At 43.0% G+C, this 18,577-nt stretch overlaps 1 long non-coding RNA gene across 7 annotated transcripts in view; it reads right to left on the bottom strand.

Moving 5' to 3' along the window:
* Positions 1-18,086, bottom strand: part of LOC126929567 (uncharacterized) — a 65,666-nt gene extending 47,580 nt beyond the window's left edge. For 3 of the 7 annotated variants that reach the window (XR_007717220.1, XR_007717218.1, XR_007717216.1), the window contains exons 1-2: positions 17,825-18,086; positions 8,801-8,921 (exon numbers count right to left, since the gene is read on the bottom strand). This is a non-coding gene — a long non-coding RNA (uncharacterized LOC126929567). The remainder of the gene's footprint in view (positions 1-8,800; positions 8,922-17,824) is intronic. The other 4 variants (XR_007717221.1, XR_007717222.1, XR_007717217.1 and 1 more) reach the window with 2 other exon arrangements.
* Positions 18,087-18,577: the final 491 nt, after the last annotated feature.

Here is an 18,577-nt window from a genome sequence, read left to right as displayed (position 1 = left end):
GTACCAGTAACCAATGAGAATGAAAAGATGTTCAATCTCACTGATCATCAGAGAAACGCACATCAAAAACATACTGCGATACCACGTCACACTAGTCAGAATGGCAATTATGACACACGGTCCACAACAACAGAGGCTGGTGGAGCAGACTAGCAAAGAAATGCAGGTCCACTGTTGGGGGAACTGCAAACTAGTTCAGACACCCTGGAGAGCAGTGTGGACATTTCTGAAAGAACTTAAAAGAGAATTACCACCCAACGCTTCAACCCCACTCCTAAGTATCTACCCAAAGGAAAACCCTTCCATCGAAAACACGCATGCACTCGTATGTTCACGGAAGTACTACTCGCAATGGTCAAGACATGGAATCAGCCTTGGTGCCCATCACCAGTGGATCAGAGAAAGGAAATGTGGTACATACACACTACGGAACACTACACAGCCATAAAACGCAAATCCATTCCCTTACCAGAAACCTGGACAGAGCCATAGGCCATTATGCCAAAAGGCAAGAACAGAAAACCACAATTTTCAAAACAGCTACAAAGGTCAGTTGTGAATATTCTCTCCACAGAGAAATCATACGTCTGGAGCTCACAGAGATGCCAGACACTGCGACTTCATGATGATGCTACGTTTACACAGATCAATCCGCGCCTTGCACTCGCTGGTTATACACATAGACTATACGACAATGAAACTGCTGTCCCATCTTGGTAACATTCATTCTCACCAGAGACAGATGCTATCTCAGTGTGGTTTTGATTGACTTCTCGTGAGGATCAGTAATGTTGATACAGAATCTTTAACCTGTGCATCCATCTCAGGTCTTCAGGTCCTTTGCCCAGTCTTACACAACAAATTGAAACAAGTTCACAATAACCTGGCAAACATCACTAACCACAAGCAAAATGTAAATCAAAACCACACTTAGACACCATCTCATTCTAATTGGAATGAGTGTTACAAAAGAAGACAAAAAACATTGAAAGAAAGGGAAATGCTGGTGTGTTTCCAGAGAGAGAGAGAGACTCTTCTCCACAGTTCGTGAGAAGGTTAAACTAGCACACACGATACAGAAACCACCTGGAGGTTCCTCTAAACCTTAAAAGACTCCAACTACCACTTCAACCAGCAATTCTACTACTAGGAATACACTCAAAGTCATTGAAATCAGGACACCAAACATAGATCTACCCACCCATGTGGATTCCAGCACTGTTCCCAAGAGCCAGTGTAAGCATCAACCTACCTGCTTATCCACAGACGAAGGGAGAAAGAAGCTGTTCCACATGTTCGCACCGGGATACTCTTCAGACAGAAAACCACAATGAAATCATATCATGGGGAACCACACGGTTGCACCTGGAGGAGATGATGGTAAATTAAATGAGTGAGGGGGAGAGAAACAAACCTTGAGTCATCTCACACATGCAGAAGCTGAGAAACTATATCAAAGACCTGGAGAGCACAATATTGGTTTCCAGGGATTGGGGGAAAAGATGGGTAATGGGCAGGGATTATAAAAGGGTACAAAGTTACACATAAATTAGACGAAGAAAATTCTGTTGTTTTCTTCCAGTGCAGGGTGACCAGGGTTAACAGTATCAGCACATCACTTTCAAAGCAGCTTGACAGGAGAATATTGAAAGGGTCCCACCATAAAGGAATAAATAATGGGAAAAGGTATCAGAAACACTAAGAACCCTGATTTCATCATTTCACAATGTATGCATGGACCATAACGCCCCACTCTACCCTCTCATTGTATTGTTCCTTTACTATGCAACACATTTGTTACAAGAAATAGAAACAGGTGATGCTAATATTCATGTGGGACCATGAAGCACCCTGAGTTTCATCCTCTGCAATCCTGAGACATCCAGACTACATTGGACACATCACACTTCCTGATTTCAAATTTCATGGAAAAGCTAGGGACCGGTCTCCACACAGAGCAGTGGAACACAAGGCAGGACCAAGAAGTAAACCCACACGCTGAAAACTATCTGATCTAACACAGAATCCACCAAAGTAAGAAAAGGAAAAAGGACACCCTATTCAATCAACGGTGTTGAAATAAGTGGCTAGTCATGTGCAGAAGAGTAACACTAGGCCCCTACCTCTCACCAGACACAAAGAGGAACTCAAGATGAATGAAAAATTTCAACGGAAAACCTCAAACTATTAAAATCTTATGAGAAAACTTGTGAAATATCCTTCTCCACATAGGCTTTGGCAAAACATTTAGATGGCTAAGTCCTGAAGAGTAACGGCAACAAAAACAGAAATTGACACATCAGACCGAATACCTGAAAGAGCTGCTGCACAGCAAAAGAAACTACCAACAGAGTTAACAGTGTACACAAAGGGAGAACACGGTCCCAAACTGTGCATCTGCACAACATCTAATATGCAGAATCTACAAGGCCCATCAACAAGTCAACTAGGGAATATCCCATTAATAAACAGACAAGAGATGCGAACACACACTTCTTAAAAGTCAATGTACAAGCAACCAACATGTAGGAAAACATGCTCAAACTCACTATCAGAGAGCTGCCAATCAAAAACATTACAAGACGTTGTAATCCCATGGAGGTCACAATGGTGAGGACCACGCAGACGAGGAACACATGCTGGCGAGGCAGCCGAGGAAACGAAACGCTGGTACGCTTTCGGGGAGGGGAGGGGATTAAAACTAGTACAGACACCATTGAAAGCAGATTGGGGATTTCTCAAAGAGCTGAAAACAGAACTGCCATCTCACCCAGAAAGCCCTCTCCTGTGCATCTACCCAAAGAAAAATCAATCTTCCTATCCAAAAGACACAGGCACTCGTTATGTTCATAGCAGTATTATTCACAATGTCAAAGACATGGAATCAACCTAGCCATCAACAGTGCATGAGAGGCCAGCACAGTGGCTCACACCTGTAATTCTAACACTTTGGGAAGCCAAGGCAGGTGGATCGCTTCAGTCCAGAATTTGAGACCAGCCTGAGCAAAATGGTGAGATCCCATCTCTACAATAATAAAAAAATTAGCCGGATGTGGTGGTGGGCACCTGTAGAACTATCAGGGAGGATCACCTGACAACAGAAGGTGGAAACTGCAGGCCAGTGTCAGAAGTGAACCAAGGCCCAAATAGAAAACCAAATGCCACATGTTCTCACTTATAAGCAGGAGCTAAACTTTGAATGGACTCAAACATAAAGAAGAGAACAACAGACACCGGGAATGACCACAGACCAATAAAAAAACAGGGGAGAGGGAGCGTGTGCTGAAGACCCACCCTGTGGGCCCTCTGCTCACTGCCTGGGTTACGGGATTGTTGGGACCCCAAGTCTCAGGGTCATGCAATCAACAGATGTAACTAACTTACATATATACCTTTTAAACTGTAATAATAAGAGTAGAAAGCATTAAAAGAAAAATCCAAGGTAAGAACCAAAGAAAATAATCAATCAAAAAACAATCTGTAGTTCTCCAAACAATTCGTGACTGTCACAAACACAGAACGAGGACCTAAGTGGCACAATGAGGCAGCCAAATACTTTTTCCAACATGATGTGTAGGGAATACATTTTTCAAAACCCCAAAAAGATACAATGGGAAAGGGAGAGTCTGGTTCAATTATCGATTTTGAAAAAACTGAGTATCTACAGGAAAAACACTGAAATAGGACCCTTACAATGCACGATACACAAAATCAACACAAAATGAAGACCTAAACTCAATCTTGAAACTGTAAAGGTCCTATAAGAAAAGAGAGTGGGTGTATATTTTAGGAAACCCTTGATCTATGCAAACAGGCTGCAAAAGGTAAAAAAGCATCATAACACTAAAAAAAAGGTAGGGAAACTATACCCACAGACAGTGCAAGGCTTGGCTCTGTGCGTGTGTGCGCGCACGCATGTTTTTCTGTTATCATGGAAGCGCAGTGTTGAATACAAAAGTCACTGCTAACATATGCAACTATAACCATATGCGACTAGGGACACTTTACAAATTCTACAGGGAAAAGGAAACAATGAAACAAAAAAAAGGAATCCTAAAGACTGAGAGAAACAATAAAAAATCCTAACCCTGAAAGAGGTTGTTATCTAACACATACAATAAAGTGATATTACTAAGTGAAAAACAACAACAATAAAAACAACAAATATCCAAGTAAAAGGATCTAAATAGACCTGAGTGAAAAGATGGCAAGAAATGGACTCACAGGTGACAGTTCCTCAATATCACTAATCCTCACAAAAACATGAATCAAAACCATACTCGGTTACCATCTAATTCTACCTAGAATGAGTATTACAAAAGACAAAAATCAAAATTGTTGAAGGCAATGGTCAGCGTAGACTTGCAGAAAAAAAAAAAAATCTTCCACACACTTTGTGGAATGAAAATTATGTACACACTACAAAAACTTTTGGAAATTCCTTAAAAAAGTAAAAGGTAGGCCGGGCACAGTGGCTCACACCTGTAATCTCAGCACTTTGGGAGGCCGAGACAGGTGGGATCACATGAGGTCAGGAGTTCAAGACCAGCCTCACCAACATGCTGAAATCCTGTCTCTACTACAAATACAAAAATTAGGCGTGGTGGCAGGTGCCTGGATTCCCAGCCACTCGGGAGGCTGAAGCGGCAGAATCGCTTGAACGCAGGAAGCGGAGCTTGCATTGAGCCGAAATCGCGCCACTGCACTCCAGCCTGGGCGACAAGAGCAAGACTCCGTTCTTTTTTTTTTTAAAAGAAAAAACGAACAACAAAAGGTAAAAGTACAACTGCCACTCCAATAACAATCCCACCACTGGGTACACGTTTAGAGAAAATGAAATCCCTGTGTTATCTGCCTTTTCATGTGTCCTGAAGCACTAGTCACAATAGCCAAGATGTGGAATCAACCTACCTGTCTATGCACAGACGAAGGGATAAAAGAACCACAGTATATGTACACAAGGAAACACACTTCAGCTGTAACACTTCAGGAAATCATGTCGTCTGCAACCACTTGGAGAAACCGGGAAGACAATTAGGTGAAACGAGTCTGCCAGGGAGAGACCCACGCTGCATGACATCAGGTACATAGAATCCAGAAAACATTGTCTCTTAAAAGCAGAACTTCTGGTAGGGGTTACTGGAGGCTGGGGAGAGCAGAGAGCCTGGGTAGGGACTGGTAACGGGTACAGAGTGACGCTCAGATACAAGGAATCCATTCTGGTGTTCTATTGCACAGCAGGCTGACTAGGTGACTAGGGTCAACAGAATCTAGAAAAATTTTTCAAAATTAGCTGGAAAATACGGTTCTGAATATTCTCTCCACAGAGATAAAATAATGATGGAAGATCACAGACATGCCAGATACAATGATTTCATCAAAATGCTACATATAGATATCTCAAAATGTCCCTTGCACCTTGGGTTGTGTGTCGGGGGGTATAATGTATACTCTATAGAAACAAACTGCCATCAAATGTTGGTAGTATTCATTCTAACCAGAGTGAGATGAAATCTGGTATGATTTTCACTTACGCTTTGGTGTGCGTCAGCAATGGTGAGAATCTTCTCAGAGGAGGAACTTGTCTCCACAGCTGGTGGGATATGGTAAACTAGTATGCACGTTAAAGAAACCAATTGGATGTTCCTTGAAATCATAAAACCACAACTACCGTTTTATCTAGTAATTCTATTACTAGGTATATACACAGAGCACAGGATCAGGACATGGAAGAGATGATCTGTCATCTCAGGTGGAACTCAGCCCTATGCACAAAAGCCAAGATAAGAAATCAGCCTCCGTGTCCATCCACAGATGAACGGATGAAGAATCTCTAGTACACAGACACAGTGGAATACTTTTGGGCCATCAAAATTCCTGGAATCCTATCATTTCCAGCAACATGGCTGCACCTGGAGATATTCTGTTCAATCAAATCAGAAACGCAGACAAAGACCAAACCTGCATGTTCTCACTTATGTGGGAGCTGAAAAATTTAACTCACTGAAGGTGAAAATACAGCAATGGTCACCACAGACTAGGTGGAGGAGAGGACATCAAGGATTGGCAGTAGGTACACAGAGAGTTACAGGAGAGGAATACATTCTGGTATTCCAGTCCAAAGCAGGGCGACAATACTTAACAACATGGTCGTGCCGTTTTCAAAAGAGCTACCAAGGAGGATACTGAATGTTCACACATCGAAGATACTAAACCTATACGTGCTCAGAGGCATGGGAAACTCCCTGATTTTATCCACAGTCAAGGTATACAAACAAGTATCACAATGTCCCAATGCACCCCTAATTCTGGACATAAAGTATGAAACAAACGTTTTATGGAATGCTAATGATACATGGCTAGAAATTCCCATGGAACCACCAAAGACCCAAAGAACCTGAATATGTAAAGCAATCCAAGGGAATACAAACTCAATTGGAAGCTGCACATTCCCCAATTTCAAACTACATGTAAATACTCCACTCATTCAACGACTACAGTAGCGGCATAAAAATGAATCCATGAACCTAGGGACATAAGAGAACCTAAACGCACACCTGTATGCAGTCAACACATTTTTTTCAAAGGAACGCCTAGAAGATATAATGAGGCTGAGTGCTATGGCTCACACCTGTACTCCCAGAGCTTTTGGAGACCAAGTCAGGCAGATCACTTGAGGTCAGCCTGGCCAAAATGGTGAAATTCCATCTCTAGTTAAAATACAAAAAATAGTAGTCAGGTGTGGTGGTGCACACCAGCAATCCCAACCACTTGGGAAGATGAAGCACGAGAATCTCTTGAAGCAAGGATGCACATGTTGTGAAGAGCTGAGATCTCGCCACTGCACTCTAGTCTGGGTGACAGCATGAGTAGGACTGCATCTCAGAGGGAAAAAAGATGAGATGAGGAGTCAGGAGTCTGTTCAATTGAGCAGTCTGAAACGACTGGATAGCCACATACAAAACAATGAAATAAGACCTTGTTGTTATACAATACACAAACAAACTCAAAATACATTAAACCCTAAACACAAGACCTAACCGTAAAACTGCTACAGGAAAACACAGAGTGAGCTTAAGTTTAGGAAAACCTGAATCTAAGCTCATAGGATGTAAAAGCAAATAGAAAAAAAGAAAAACAGAAAAAAAACCACTTCCAACAATAGAAGTCAAAAATTCTAGTTTTCGTCATTGACCTTATCTTGCAAAAACAGTCACTGCTAGCCAGGCACGGTGGCTCACGCCTGTAAACCCAGGACTTTGGGAGGCCAAGGCGGGCAGATCACTTGAGGTCAGGATTTGGAGACCAGCCTAGCCAACATGGTAAACCCTGTGCCTACTAAAAATACAAAAATTAGCTGGGAGTAGTGGCACACACCCGCAGTCCCAGCTACTCCGGAGGCTGAGACAACAGAATCGCTCGAACATGGGACGTGGAGGTTGCAGTGAGCCAAGATCGTGACACCCTACTCCAGCCTGGGCAACAGAGCGAGACTCTGTCTCAAAAAATAAAAAGGAAAAACAAAAATAAAAATCACAACTAAAATAATCAAGAAATAAAAACACAAAACAACCTGAAGAAGTTCTGCACAGTAAAGAAAACAATGCACCAACCAACACTCAGAAGGCATTCTTCAGACAGAAAGGATATTACGAGGAATCATGTATCTAAAAGCGGTTGTTATCTGACATCTTGGAGGAACGAACACCCCACTGAGGAGCAAAACACCCAAAACCAAGTAACCCAGCCATAACTGGGCAACAAACCTGAACAGACATTACTGAAAAGGCAATATGCAATTCACTAACAGGAAAAAAAGGTGGTTCTCACCACTGCTAGTCATCTCTAAACTGTAAATGATAATCACACTCAGATACAAACTCACTCTAATTCTAACAAAAAATAAAAACCAGTTATTTCAAACGAATGCCCCAGGGAAACCTGCATACACAGATACTCTTCCACACTGTTGAGAGAAATCACCATTACCATAGGTACTACGAAAACCACTTGGAGCTTCCCAAACAATCACAAAGCTAGCTACCACTTCATCTAGCAATTCCAACAGTGGGTATCTACTTATGGACAGAGAAATAACTACATGGAAATCATAGCTGCCTTCCCAGGTGGAGTGAAGCACTACTCACAATAGCCAAGGGCAGATCACCTGAGGTCAGGGATTTGAGACCAGCGTGGCCAAAATGGTGAAACCCTGTCTCTACTAAAAACACAAAAATTATCCAGGTATGGGGGAACACACCTATACTCCCAGCTACTCGGGAGGCTGAGGAGGGAGAATCCCTTAAACACAGGAGACGAAGGTTGCAGTGAGCTGAGATGGCGCCACTGCACTGTCCAGCCTGGGCAACAAGAGAGAAACTCCGTCTCCAAAAAACAAAAACACAAACACAGGTAAAATAATGGGTTTCTCAACATCACTGTTTGAGATCAACTCATCTCAAACATGTAACTGAAAACCACACTCAGGCACCATCTCAATCTAACTGATATGAATATTGCCAAAAAGCAAGACTGCGTTTGAAATAAGGCAAAGGCTTGTGATAAGACAAAGAAAGGGATAATCTTATACACTACTGGGTGGAACTTTAATTAGGATGCACTCTAGGAAAAACAGTAGAAGGTCCCTGAACAAATTAAACCTGTGCCTAACTTGTAATGTCATCATCCCACCCATGGCTCTCCATGGAAAGCAAATGAAATTTGTATGCTGGAGACAAAGCTTCCTTCCCCTCTTTCTTGACACGCTACTGACAATAGCCAAAGGATGGAATCAACCTACCTGTCCATCCACAGATGAAGGGATGAAGAATTTCCAGGACACAGGCACAATGGAATACTTTTCAGCCATCAAAATTCAGGGCATTTTTCATTTCCCACAACACGGCTGCACCTGCAAGATACTATGTTCAATCAAATCGAAAAGCAGAGAAAAGAGAAAGATCAACCTGCATGTTCTCAATCATGTGGGAGTTGAAAAATTTAACTCACTGAAGGTGAAAATACAGTAGTGGTCACCACAGGCTGGCTGGAAGGGAGGACATGGGCAAGGATTGGCAATAGGGATGCAGAGAGTTAAAGGAGAGGAATACATTCTGGTATTCTACTCCACAGCAGGGCGACTGCGCCTAAAAATATGGTCGTATCTTTCTCAAAATAGCTACCAAGTAGGATACTGGTGTCCCCACCTCAAACATATAAGACCTATACCTGATCACAGGCACAAGAAACTCTTTGATTCTACCCTTATGTAAGGTATACAATTATCACAATGTCCCACTGCACCACTAATTCTGGACATATGGTATGAACCAAACTTATTACAAAATGTTAACTACACACAGCTAAAAATTCACATGGAACCACCAAAGACCCTGAATATGCAAAGCAATCCTACCCAGGAAATACAAACCAGATTGGAGGCCTCACACTCATCTTCAAATTACAGGTAAAAGCTCTACTTACCCAAAGACTATGGCAGAGGCATAAAAAGAAACCATGCACCTGTGGACATTAACAGTACCTAAATGCACACCTGTATGCAGTCAACACATTTTTTCTGAAAAGAACGCCTACAAGATGTAATGAGACTGGGTGCTGTGGCTCACAAATTAAAACCTAAACACATGACTCAAAAGCATAAAACGCCTACAGGAAAACAGAGTGAGCTTAAGTTTCGAAAAACCTGAATCTATGTTAAATAGTTCGAGAAACAACAAAAGGAAAACACTTCCAATAATAGAAGTCAAAAATTCTGGTTTTTATTATTGACTGTATCTTACAAGAATAATCACTGTGTGGCTCACACCTGTAATCCCAGCACTTTGGGAGGCCAAGAGGTGGGTGGATCACGAGGTCAGGAGATCAAGAACACTCTGGTTAACACAGTGAAACCCTGTCTCTACTAAAAATACAAAACAAATTAGCCAAGTGTGGTGGCAAGCGCCTGTAGTCCCTGCTACATGAGTGGGTGAGGCAGGAGAAGGGCATGAACCCGGGGGGCAGAGCTTGCAGTGGGCCGAGATGGCAGCAACACTCCAGCCTGGACAACAGAGAGAGAGACTCCATCTCAAAAAAAAAGAAAAAAAAAGGATCATCACTGAAAACTAAAATAATAATCAACCAGTAAAAACAAAGAAAAAAAACTGAAAAAATACTACACAGTAAAGAAATCAATGCACCAACCAACACTCAGAAGGCATTCTTCAGATAGAAAGGGTATTATAAGGAATCATGTATCTGAAACTAAGACATCACTGAGGAGAAAACACACAAAACCAAGTAACCCAGCCAAAACTGGGACACAAACCTGAACAGACATTACTAAAAAGACAATGTGCAATGCACTAACATGTAAAAAGGGTGGTTCTCGACATTACCAGTCATCTCTAAACCGTAAATGAAAAGCACGCTCAGATAGAGACTCATCCTAATTTGAACAATTAAAAGAAACCAATTATTTCAAACAAATTCCCCGGAGGAAGCTGCAAACACACTCTCATACACGGTTGGGAGAAATATACAGGCACTATGAAAACCTCTTGGAGCTTAAGCATTCTTCATATAGGGAGGGCATGATGAGGAATCATTTATCTGAAACAGGTTGTTACATGGTATGCACGAGAAACTAATGCTACTAAGAAGCGAAACATGCAAAACCAAGTCACCCAGCCAAAGTTGGGCAATGAACCTGAAGAGACATTTCTCAAAAGTCCCAGCTAATCAGGAAGCTGAGGTGGGAGAATCACCTCAGCCCCAGGAGGTCAAGGACACAATGAGCCGAGATCACACCACTGCACTCCAGCTTTAACAACCAGACCCAGACACGATCTCAAAAAATAAAAATAAAAATAAAAAAAAGAGGAAAAAAGAAAAGAGAAGAAATAAACTACACAGAGAAAGACAAACATCGCATTGTCTCACTCTGGAGGAATCTAAAAAACATATTGCATAGAACTAGTTAAGCATACCTGTTCTTAACATGGGTTGGGGTTCAAAGGTGGGGCACGGTCAGGGATTGGAAACAGGAATAAAGTTACATATTCCATGAGAGAAATGAAACCTGTAGTTCTATTCCACAGCAGCGGGTGAGTAGGTCTAACATTATCAGAGTGTACTTTTCAAGAAAACCAGAAAAGAGAATTCTCAATGTCTTCATCTCAAAGGAATAGTAACTCTATGAGGCAACAGATATGCTAAATACCCTGATTTCATCACTAAACAATGCACCCATGGACCAAAGTGTCTCATTCTACCCTCTGGTAGTACACCTTTACCATAGGGTAAATTTTTGTAAAGAAATTTAAGGAAACAGACTAAGCACGGTGGCTCACGCCTGCAATCCCAGCACTTTCAGAGGCTGAGGCAGGTGCATCACTTGAGGCCAGGAGTTCGAGACCAGCCTGGCCAATATGGTGAAACCCCGTCTCTACTCAAAATACAAAAATTCGCTGGGCACAGTGGTGCTCACCTGTAATCCCAGGTATTCAGGAAGCTGAGGCAGGATTATCACTTGAACCCAGGAGGCGGAGGTTGCAGTGAACCAAGACTGCGCCACTGCACTCCAACTCCAGTCCAGGCAATAGAGTGAGACGTTGTCTCAGAAAAAAAAAAGAAAAAAGAAAAAGACCACATTCAAGGGATCAACCGACATGAAAAAATGCATGACCTCACTAATCATCAGTGACATGCAACTCACAAACACAATGAGGTAACATCCCACGTTGGTCAGAATGGCCATTTTTCCAAAGTCAAAACAACATGCTGGCGAGGCGGCCAAGAAAAGGGAACGCTGCTACACTCTTGGGGAATGTGAAAACAGGTTTCCACTGTGGAAACCAGTTTGGAGATTCTCAAGGAACTTAAAACAGAACTATCATCAGACCCAGCAATTCCACTACTTGGTATCTACCCAAAAGACAGTAAATCCTTCTATCAAAAAGACACACGCTCTCGTGCATTCATGGCCGTGCCATTCACAAGAACAAAGATGTGGAAGCATCCTAAGTGACCAGCAACAGAGGATTCAACTTTTTTTTTTTTTTTTAAATGTGGTGCATAGACACCACAAAATACTACGCAGCCATAAGAAGAACACACAATCATGTCCTAAGCAGCATGGATAGACCTGGGGATTATTATGTTTAGCAAATCAAGGCAAGAACAGAAAACCAAACACTGCATGTTGTGGGAGCTAAACAGTGAATACATTCGAACATAAAGATGGAAACAACAGACACTGGGGACACAGAAACACAACCAAATGGGGTGGACGTGGTGGCTCACGCCTGTAATACCAGCACTTCGGGAGGCCGAGGCAGGCGGATCACAAGGTCAGGAGATCCAGACCATCCTGGCTAACACGGTAAGACCCCGTCTCTACTAAAAATACAAAAAATTAGTCGGCCATCGTGGCGGGCATCTGTAGTCCTAGCTACTTGGGAGGCTGAGGCAGGAGAATGATGTGAACCCAGGAGGTGGAGCTGGCAGTCAGCCGAGATTGCGCCACTGCACTCCAGCTTGGGCGACAGAGCGAGATTCCATCTCAAAAAAAAAAAAAAAAAAGACAATCGAATGGACAAAATAAGGGAGCCAAGTAATCAATCCAAAATTATATTTAGGTCACACATTTTTCAAAAGCACACCAAAGGCACAACAGTTGAGAAAACTGGGTAGTCACATGCACAAGATTGAAATAGCAGCCCTATGTTGTCCAATACACAAAAACCTATGAAAAATAAATCAAACAGTTAAATTCCATCTGGAAAGCAAAACACTCCAAGGGGAAATCATGGGATAAGCGTATATTTAGGGGAAGCTTCACCCTGTGCACACAGGTTGCCAAAAAAAAAAAAAAAAGAAAGAAAAAGGAAAAATTAGGGGAAAAATACGCACAGACAATAAAATGGCTTAACAATCTCTTTCTTTTGGATGGGACACTGAAATTACTGCCAACAAATACAAATATAAACATGAGAGACTAAGGACAACATTAGTGCCTCTGTGCACGACAGAACAAATGAATCCAAAGAAAAGGCATCCTAGACCAGGCATGGGGGCTCACGAGGTCAGGAGTTTGAGACCAGCCAGGCCAACATGGTGAAATCCTGGCTCTAGTAAAAATACAAAAATTATCCAGGTATGGTTGTGCACACCTATAATCCCAGCTACTCAGGAGGCTGAGACCGGAGAATTGCTTGAACTCAGGAGGCAGAGGTTGCAGTGAGCCAAGATTGCCCCACTGCAACTCCAGCCTGGGAAACAGAGCAAGACTCCATCGGAGTCTGGTGCAGGGGAAGGGGGAGGAGAAAAAAAACAAGAAAGAACAGCATCCTAAACGTGAGAAGAAAGTTTGAGGAAACATACAGCTGATAAGGCATTGTTTTCCAAAAGGCACAAGCTACTAACCTTAGTAACTAGCAAAAAAAAAAAAAAAAAAAAAAAAAAAAAAAAAAAATTAACCAAAAGTGAAACAAGGAACCGATCCAAAACTGGGCAAAGAGCCTGAATAAACTTTTTGCCAAAGAAGACATAAGACTGACTCTATCTTTCTGAAAACGTGGTTAACACTCCTAATCTTGCATGAAACGGAAATCAAAACCATATGCAGAAAGCATCTCACTTATTCACATGAATATGACAAAAATACAAACACAAATGCTGGTGTCAATTTCCAGGAAAAAAGAAGTGTTTACGGGAGGGTCAATTACTATATACACTCTGGAAAGCAGTTGCAGATTCTTCAAAAAACTGAAAGTACAATACCATATGATCTATTCATCCCACTACTAGGTATACAGTCAAAGCAAACCAGGATTTTGAACAGACATCTGCCTTTCCATGTCTATTATATCACTATTGACAATAGCTAGGATGATGGAATCTGCCTACCTGTTCACCTACAGATGAAGGGATAAAGAAAATATAGTACATACATACAATGACATATTCTCCAGCCATAAAAAATAATGCAATTTTCATTTAGGGCAACACTAATGAACCTAGAAAACATTCTGTTAAATAAGCCAAGCACAGAAAGACAAACACTACATGACCTCACTCACACTGAATCCAAAAACTTAACCTTCAGGAAGCAGAAAGAACAGGAGTGGTCTCCTGAGGCTGGGGAAGGAGGGGAAATAGGAGGGACTGGTTATGGAAACAAAGTTACATTTAGTTGGGAGGAACACATTCTAGAGTCCTGTTCCACAGCTGCGCGACTCTAGTTACAATATTGTTTATATTTTTCAAAAAAAGCTAGAAGGGAACAATTTTGAGTGTTCTCACCACAAAGAAATACCTGTATGAGGAAATAGTTATGCTAAGTACCCTGATTTATCACCCAAAATATACATGTATCAAAATGGCCCAGATGAGGCTGGGCAAGGTGGTTCATGTGTGTAATCCCAGCACCTTGGAAGGCTGAGGTGGGCAGATCATCTGGGGCCAGAAGTTCGAGACCAGCCTGGCCAACGTAGCAAAACCCGATCTCTACTAAAAAACACAAAAATTAGTTGGGCATGGCAGTACACACTTGTAATTCTAGGTACTTGGTTGGCCAAGGCACAAAAATCACTTGAACTTGGGAGACAAAGGTTGCAGAAAGCCAAGATCATGCCACTGCATTCCAGCCTGGGCAACAGAGCTGAACTCTGTCTCAAAACAAACAGAAACAAAAATGAAAAAGTCCCAGAGAAGAAAAAAAGTCCCACTATACCCTCTGCTTATGTGCCTTATTATAGACAAAACATTTAACAAGTATAGGCCAGGCGCAGTGGCTCACGCCTGTAATCGTACAACTTTGGGAGGCTGAGACGGGCAAATCACGAGGTCAGGAGATCGAGACCATCCTGGCAAACATGGTAAAACCCTGTCTCTACTAAAAATACAAAAATTAGTTGGGCATGATGGCCCATGCCTGTAGTCCGAGCTACTTCGGAGGCTGAGACAGAAGAATCACTTGAACCTGGGAGGCGGAGGTTGCAGTGGCCAAGATCACACCACTGCACTCTAGCCTGGGCGACAGAGCGAGACTCCGTCTCAAAAAAAAAAAAAAAAAAAAGGGCGGGGGGCGGGGGCGGTGGCTCACGCCTGTAATCCCAGCACTTTGGGAGGCCCAAGTGGGCAGATCTCTAGGTCAGGAGATTCAGACCATCCTAGCCAACATGACACCCTGTCTCTACTAAAATACAAAAAAAAAAAATTAGCCAGGCGTGGGGGCACGTACCTCAGTCCCAGCTAGTCGCAGCTACTCAGGAGGCTGAGGCAGAGGAATTGCTTGAACCCGGGAGGTGGAGGTTACACTTCAGCCTAGTGACAGAGCAAGACTCCAACTAAAAAAAAAAAAAAAGTGTAAATACACAATGTTAATATTAACATGGAACCACAAACAGCCCTGAACATCTAAGGTATCCTGAAAAATGCAAACTAAGTTGGAAGACTCACAATTCCTGATATCAAATTATCTTTCAAAGCTGAAGGTGGCCAATATTTCAAGTAATTTGCTACTGTGCTCCGGCTTGGGTGAGGGTGACTTGTCTCAAAAAAGAAAAAGATGAGCCGGGCGCAGTGGCTCACGCCTGTAATCCCAGCACTTTGGGAGGTCGACGCTGGCAGATCACGAGGTCAGGAGATTGAGACTATCCTGGCTAACACGGTGAAACCCCGTCCCTACTAAAAACACAAAAAATTAGCCGGGTGTGTGCTGGCGGGTGCCTGTAGTCCCAGTTACTCGGGAGGCTGAGGCAGAAGAATGGCGTGAACCCATGAGGTTGAGTTTACAGTGAGCCGAGATCACGCCACCGCATGCCAGTCTGGGGAACAGAGTGAGACTGTCTCAAAAAAAAAAAAAAAAGAAAACGATTGGGACAAAATAGGAGGGAATCACAGAAGTGATAACTGGTTGTTATAGAACACGTACACAGAAAAAAAAAATACTACGTAGCATGAAAAATGCGTATCCAAACTAAAATTCGACAAAAATCTCAACAGACATCGCTGTATAAACGACATAAAATGCACAAACACGTAAGAAAAAAGGTCCTCAACGTTATTATTCATCAGAAAAGAATATACTCCAAAACCACATTCAGATACCATCCCACACCTACTGGAATACACATTACTGAAAATATCTTAAAAATTAAAAAGAATGCTGGTGTGAATTTGGATAAAGGCGAAATCTTATACACTATTGCTGTAAAGATAATTTAGGATACACAGTATGGAAAAAAGTTGTAGGCCGCATGCGGCAGCTGACGCTTGTAATCCCAGCACTTTGGGAGGCCATGGCAGGCGGGTCACCAGGTCAGGAAATCAAGACCATCCTGGTTAACACGGTGAAACCCTGTCTCTGCTAAAAATACAAAAAATCAGCTGAGCGTGGTGGCACGCGCCTGTAGTCCTAGCTACTCAGGAGGCTGAGGCAGGAAAATCACTTAAACCCGGGAGGCGGACATTGCAGTGAGCCAAGATCGTGCCACTACACTCTAGCCTGGGCGACAGAGTGAGAGTCCATCACCACCCAAAAAAAAAAAAAAAAAAAAAAAAGTGGTAGATTCCTCAAAAAAACTGAAAATGCAACTACCGTATGATCCAGCAATCCCACTACTGGGTACACTTCCAAAGTAAATGAAAACCGTATCAGAGATCACAAAACTTCAATGGAGATAGGAGATTTTTTTCATTAAATGGTTTTGAGAAAACCAATGTTTATATGAAAAAGAATGAAATAGGACCCTTCTGGTATAGAATACACAAAATTCAACTCAAAATGGATTGAAGACCTAAACACAAGACCTGAAATTATACATCATCATCATCATCGGTAAGAAAAAATGGGGTGGGGGAGCTGGTGGAGCACTTAGTTTTGGGGCAACTTGCATCTAGGCTCACAGGTTGGAAAAGGGAAAAGAAAAAACGGAAAAAAAAAAGACAGCAGAGGGTAAAACCTCATCGAGAATGGAATGGCTTGTGAATATATTTATCGTTTAAATTGGGAATGCGAATCATAGGTAACAAAAGCAAAAACCACCATGTGGGGCTACACCCAACTGGAAAACTTCTGTACAGAAAGATAACAGTGAACCAAATGAAAACTAATCCTACGAATGGGGAAAAAGTTTGGGGGAAGCATGTATCTCCTAAGGGGATGTTATAAAAAATATGCAATACCTTCACAATGCTCAACAGCAATAACAACAACAAGATCATCAACCCCAAACAGGGCAGGGCCCAGCACAGACATTTCTGCACAGGGGACATAATAACACTGAGCAGCATGGACAGAACCAGGTCCTCAGCATCGCCATCACCAGGGACAACTCCCTGTCAGGCTCGCACCTGGGTGTCCCTCCCTCCCGCTCAGGTGGTCGTGCCCAGAGGGACAGAAGGGGACACAGGCTTCCCTGAAGGCCAGGGGTGGGGGATGAAAGAGTCCCAGACACGATGGCGGGAAGGCAAATTTAAAAATTCATCAAATCCTGGAGGCCGCTGGGATCTTTTCTCCTCTGTCTGAAGCCTGGACAGGAGGCACCAAACACCAGGCCTGTTCCCAACTCCCACCTGGGCCGGGCTTCCCCTTCCTCCTGGGGCTTTCCTCTCTCCCCATCTATACGGGACAGGTTCCCTCAGAAAAAGTCCTCAAACCCTAAAAATACCACAGTCTGCTACACTTGCCACCCTCAAAAGCCCTCAGGGAACAAAACCCATGGTAAGACAAATACCAGAATACCAGAAGAGAAAGACAAGAACTATTGAGAAGATGAGAATAGAGGGAACGTTTCAGAAAACAAGCTTTTGTACTCACCATGTAGAAAAAATGCCCGGGAGAAGCTGAGTAGCACGCAGCCCCCGCCTAAGCAGTCAGGGCCACAGACAGGAGCTGTTTCCCCAGGACGAGTCTCCAAGTCATCCCCACGCCGCTGTGGTGCCTCCTCAAGCAGGTCCTGAAGGAACCAGAGAGGCTCTCCTCCTACTCAATATGGACGCCAGGCCACGCACAACACGCAGCGTCTGTGGTGAGAACACGCATGCGCACCACGTGGGGCAGAAAAGGCTGCTTCAGCGCCCCCTGCCAGTCACAGTACACAGTGCAGGATGATCAGCCTCATGGTCTGCATCACCCCAGGCCAGTCTAGGTAGGGTAGAAGGGTGGGTTGTGGGACACCAGGAAGCAGGAACTCCCCAACCCATGCATGTGGACCTCCCGCTGTGAAGTTCCCCCCCCCCCCCCCTTTTTTTTTTTTGGACACAGTCTCACTCTGTCGCCCAGGATGAAGTGCAGTGGTGCAATCACGGTTTATTGCAGCCTCAACCTCCCAAGTGATTCTTCCATCTCAGCCTTCCAAGTACCTCTGAATCTGGTTGCTCCATGTTGCGTGCATATGTATTCGGAATAAGTAAGTCTTCTTGTTGGAATGTACCCTTTATAACTGTGTAATGGCCTTCATTATCCTACTTAATTTTGATTGTTTTAAAGTCTGTTCTATTTAATTTTAGAATAGCAACTCCTAGCCAGGCACGGCGGCTCACGCCTGTAATTTCAGCACTTTGGGAAGCC

Source organism: Macaca thibetana, chromosome 10 (assembly GCF_024542745.1).
Source record: "Macaca thibetana thibetana isolate TM-01 chromosome 10, ASM2454274v1, whole genome shotgun sequence".
In the NCBI taxonomy this organism is placed as follows: Eukaryota; Metazoa; Chordata; class Mammalia; order Primates; family Cercopithecidae; genus Macaca; species Macaca thibetana.
The sequence above is the reverse complement of the archived record's forward strand: the minus strand, read 5'-3'. Positions and strand labels throughout refer to the sequence as shown.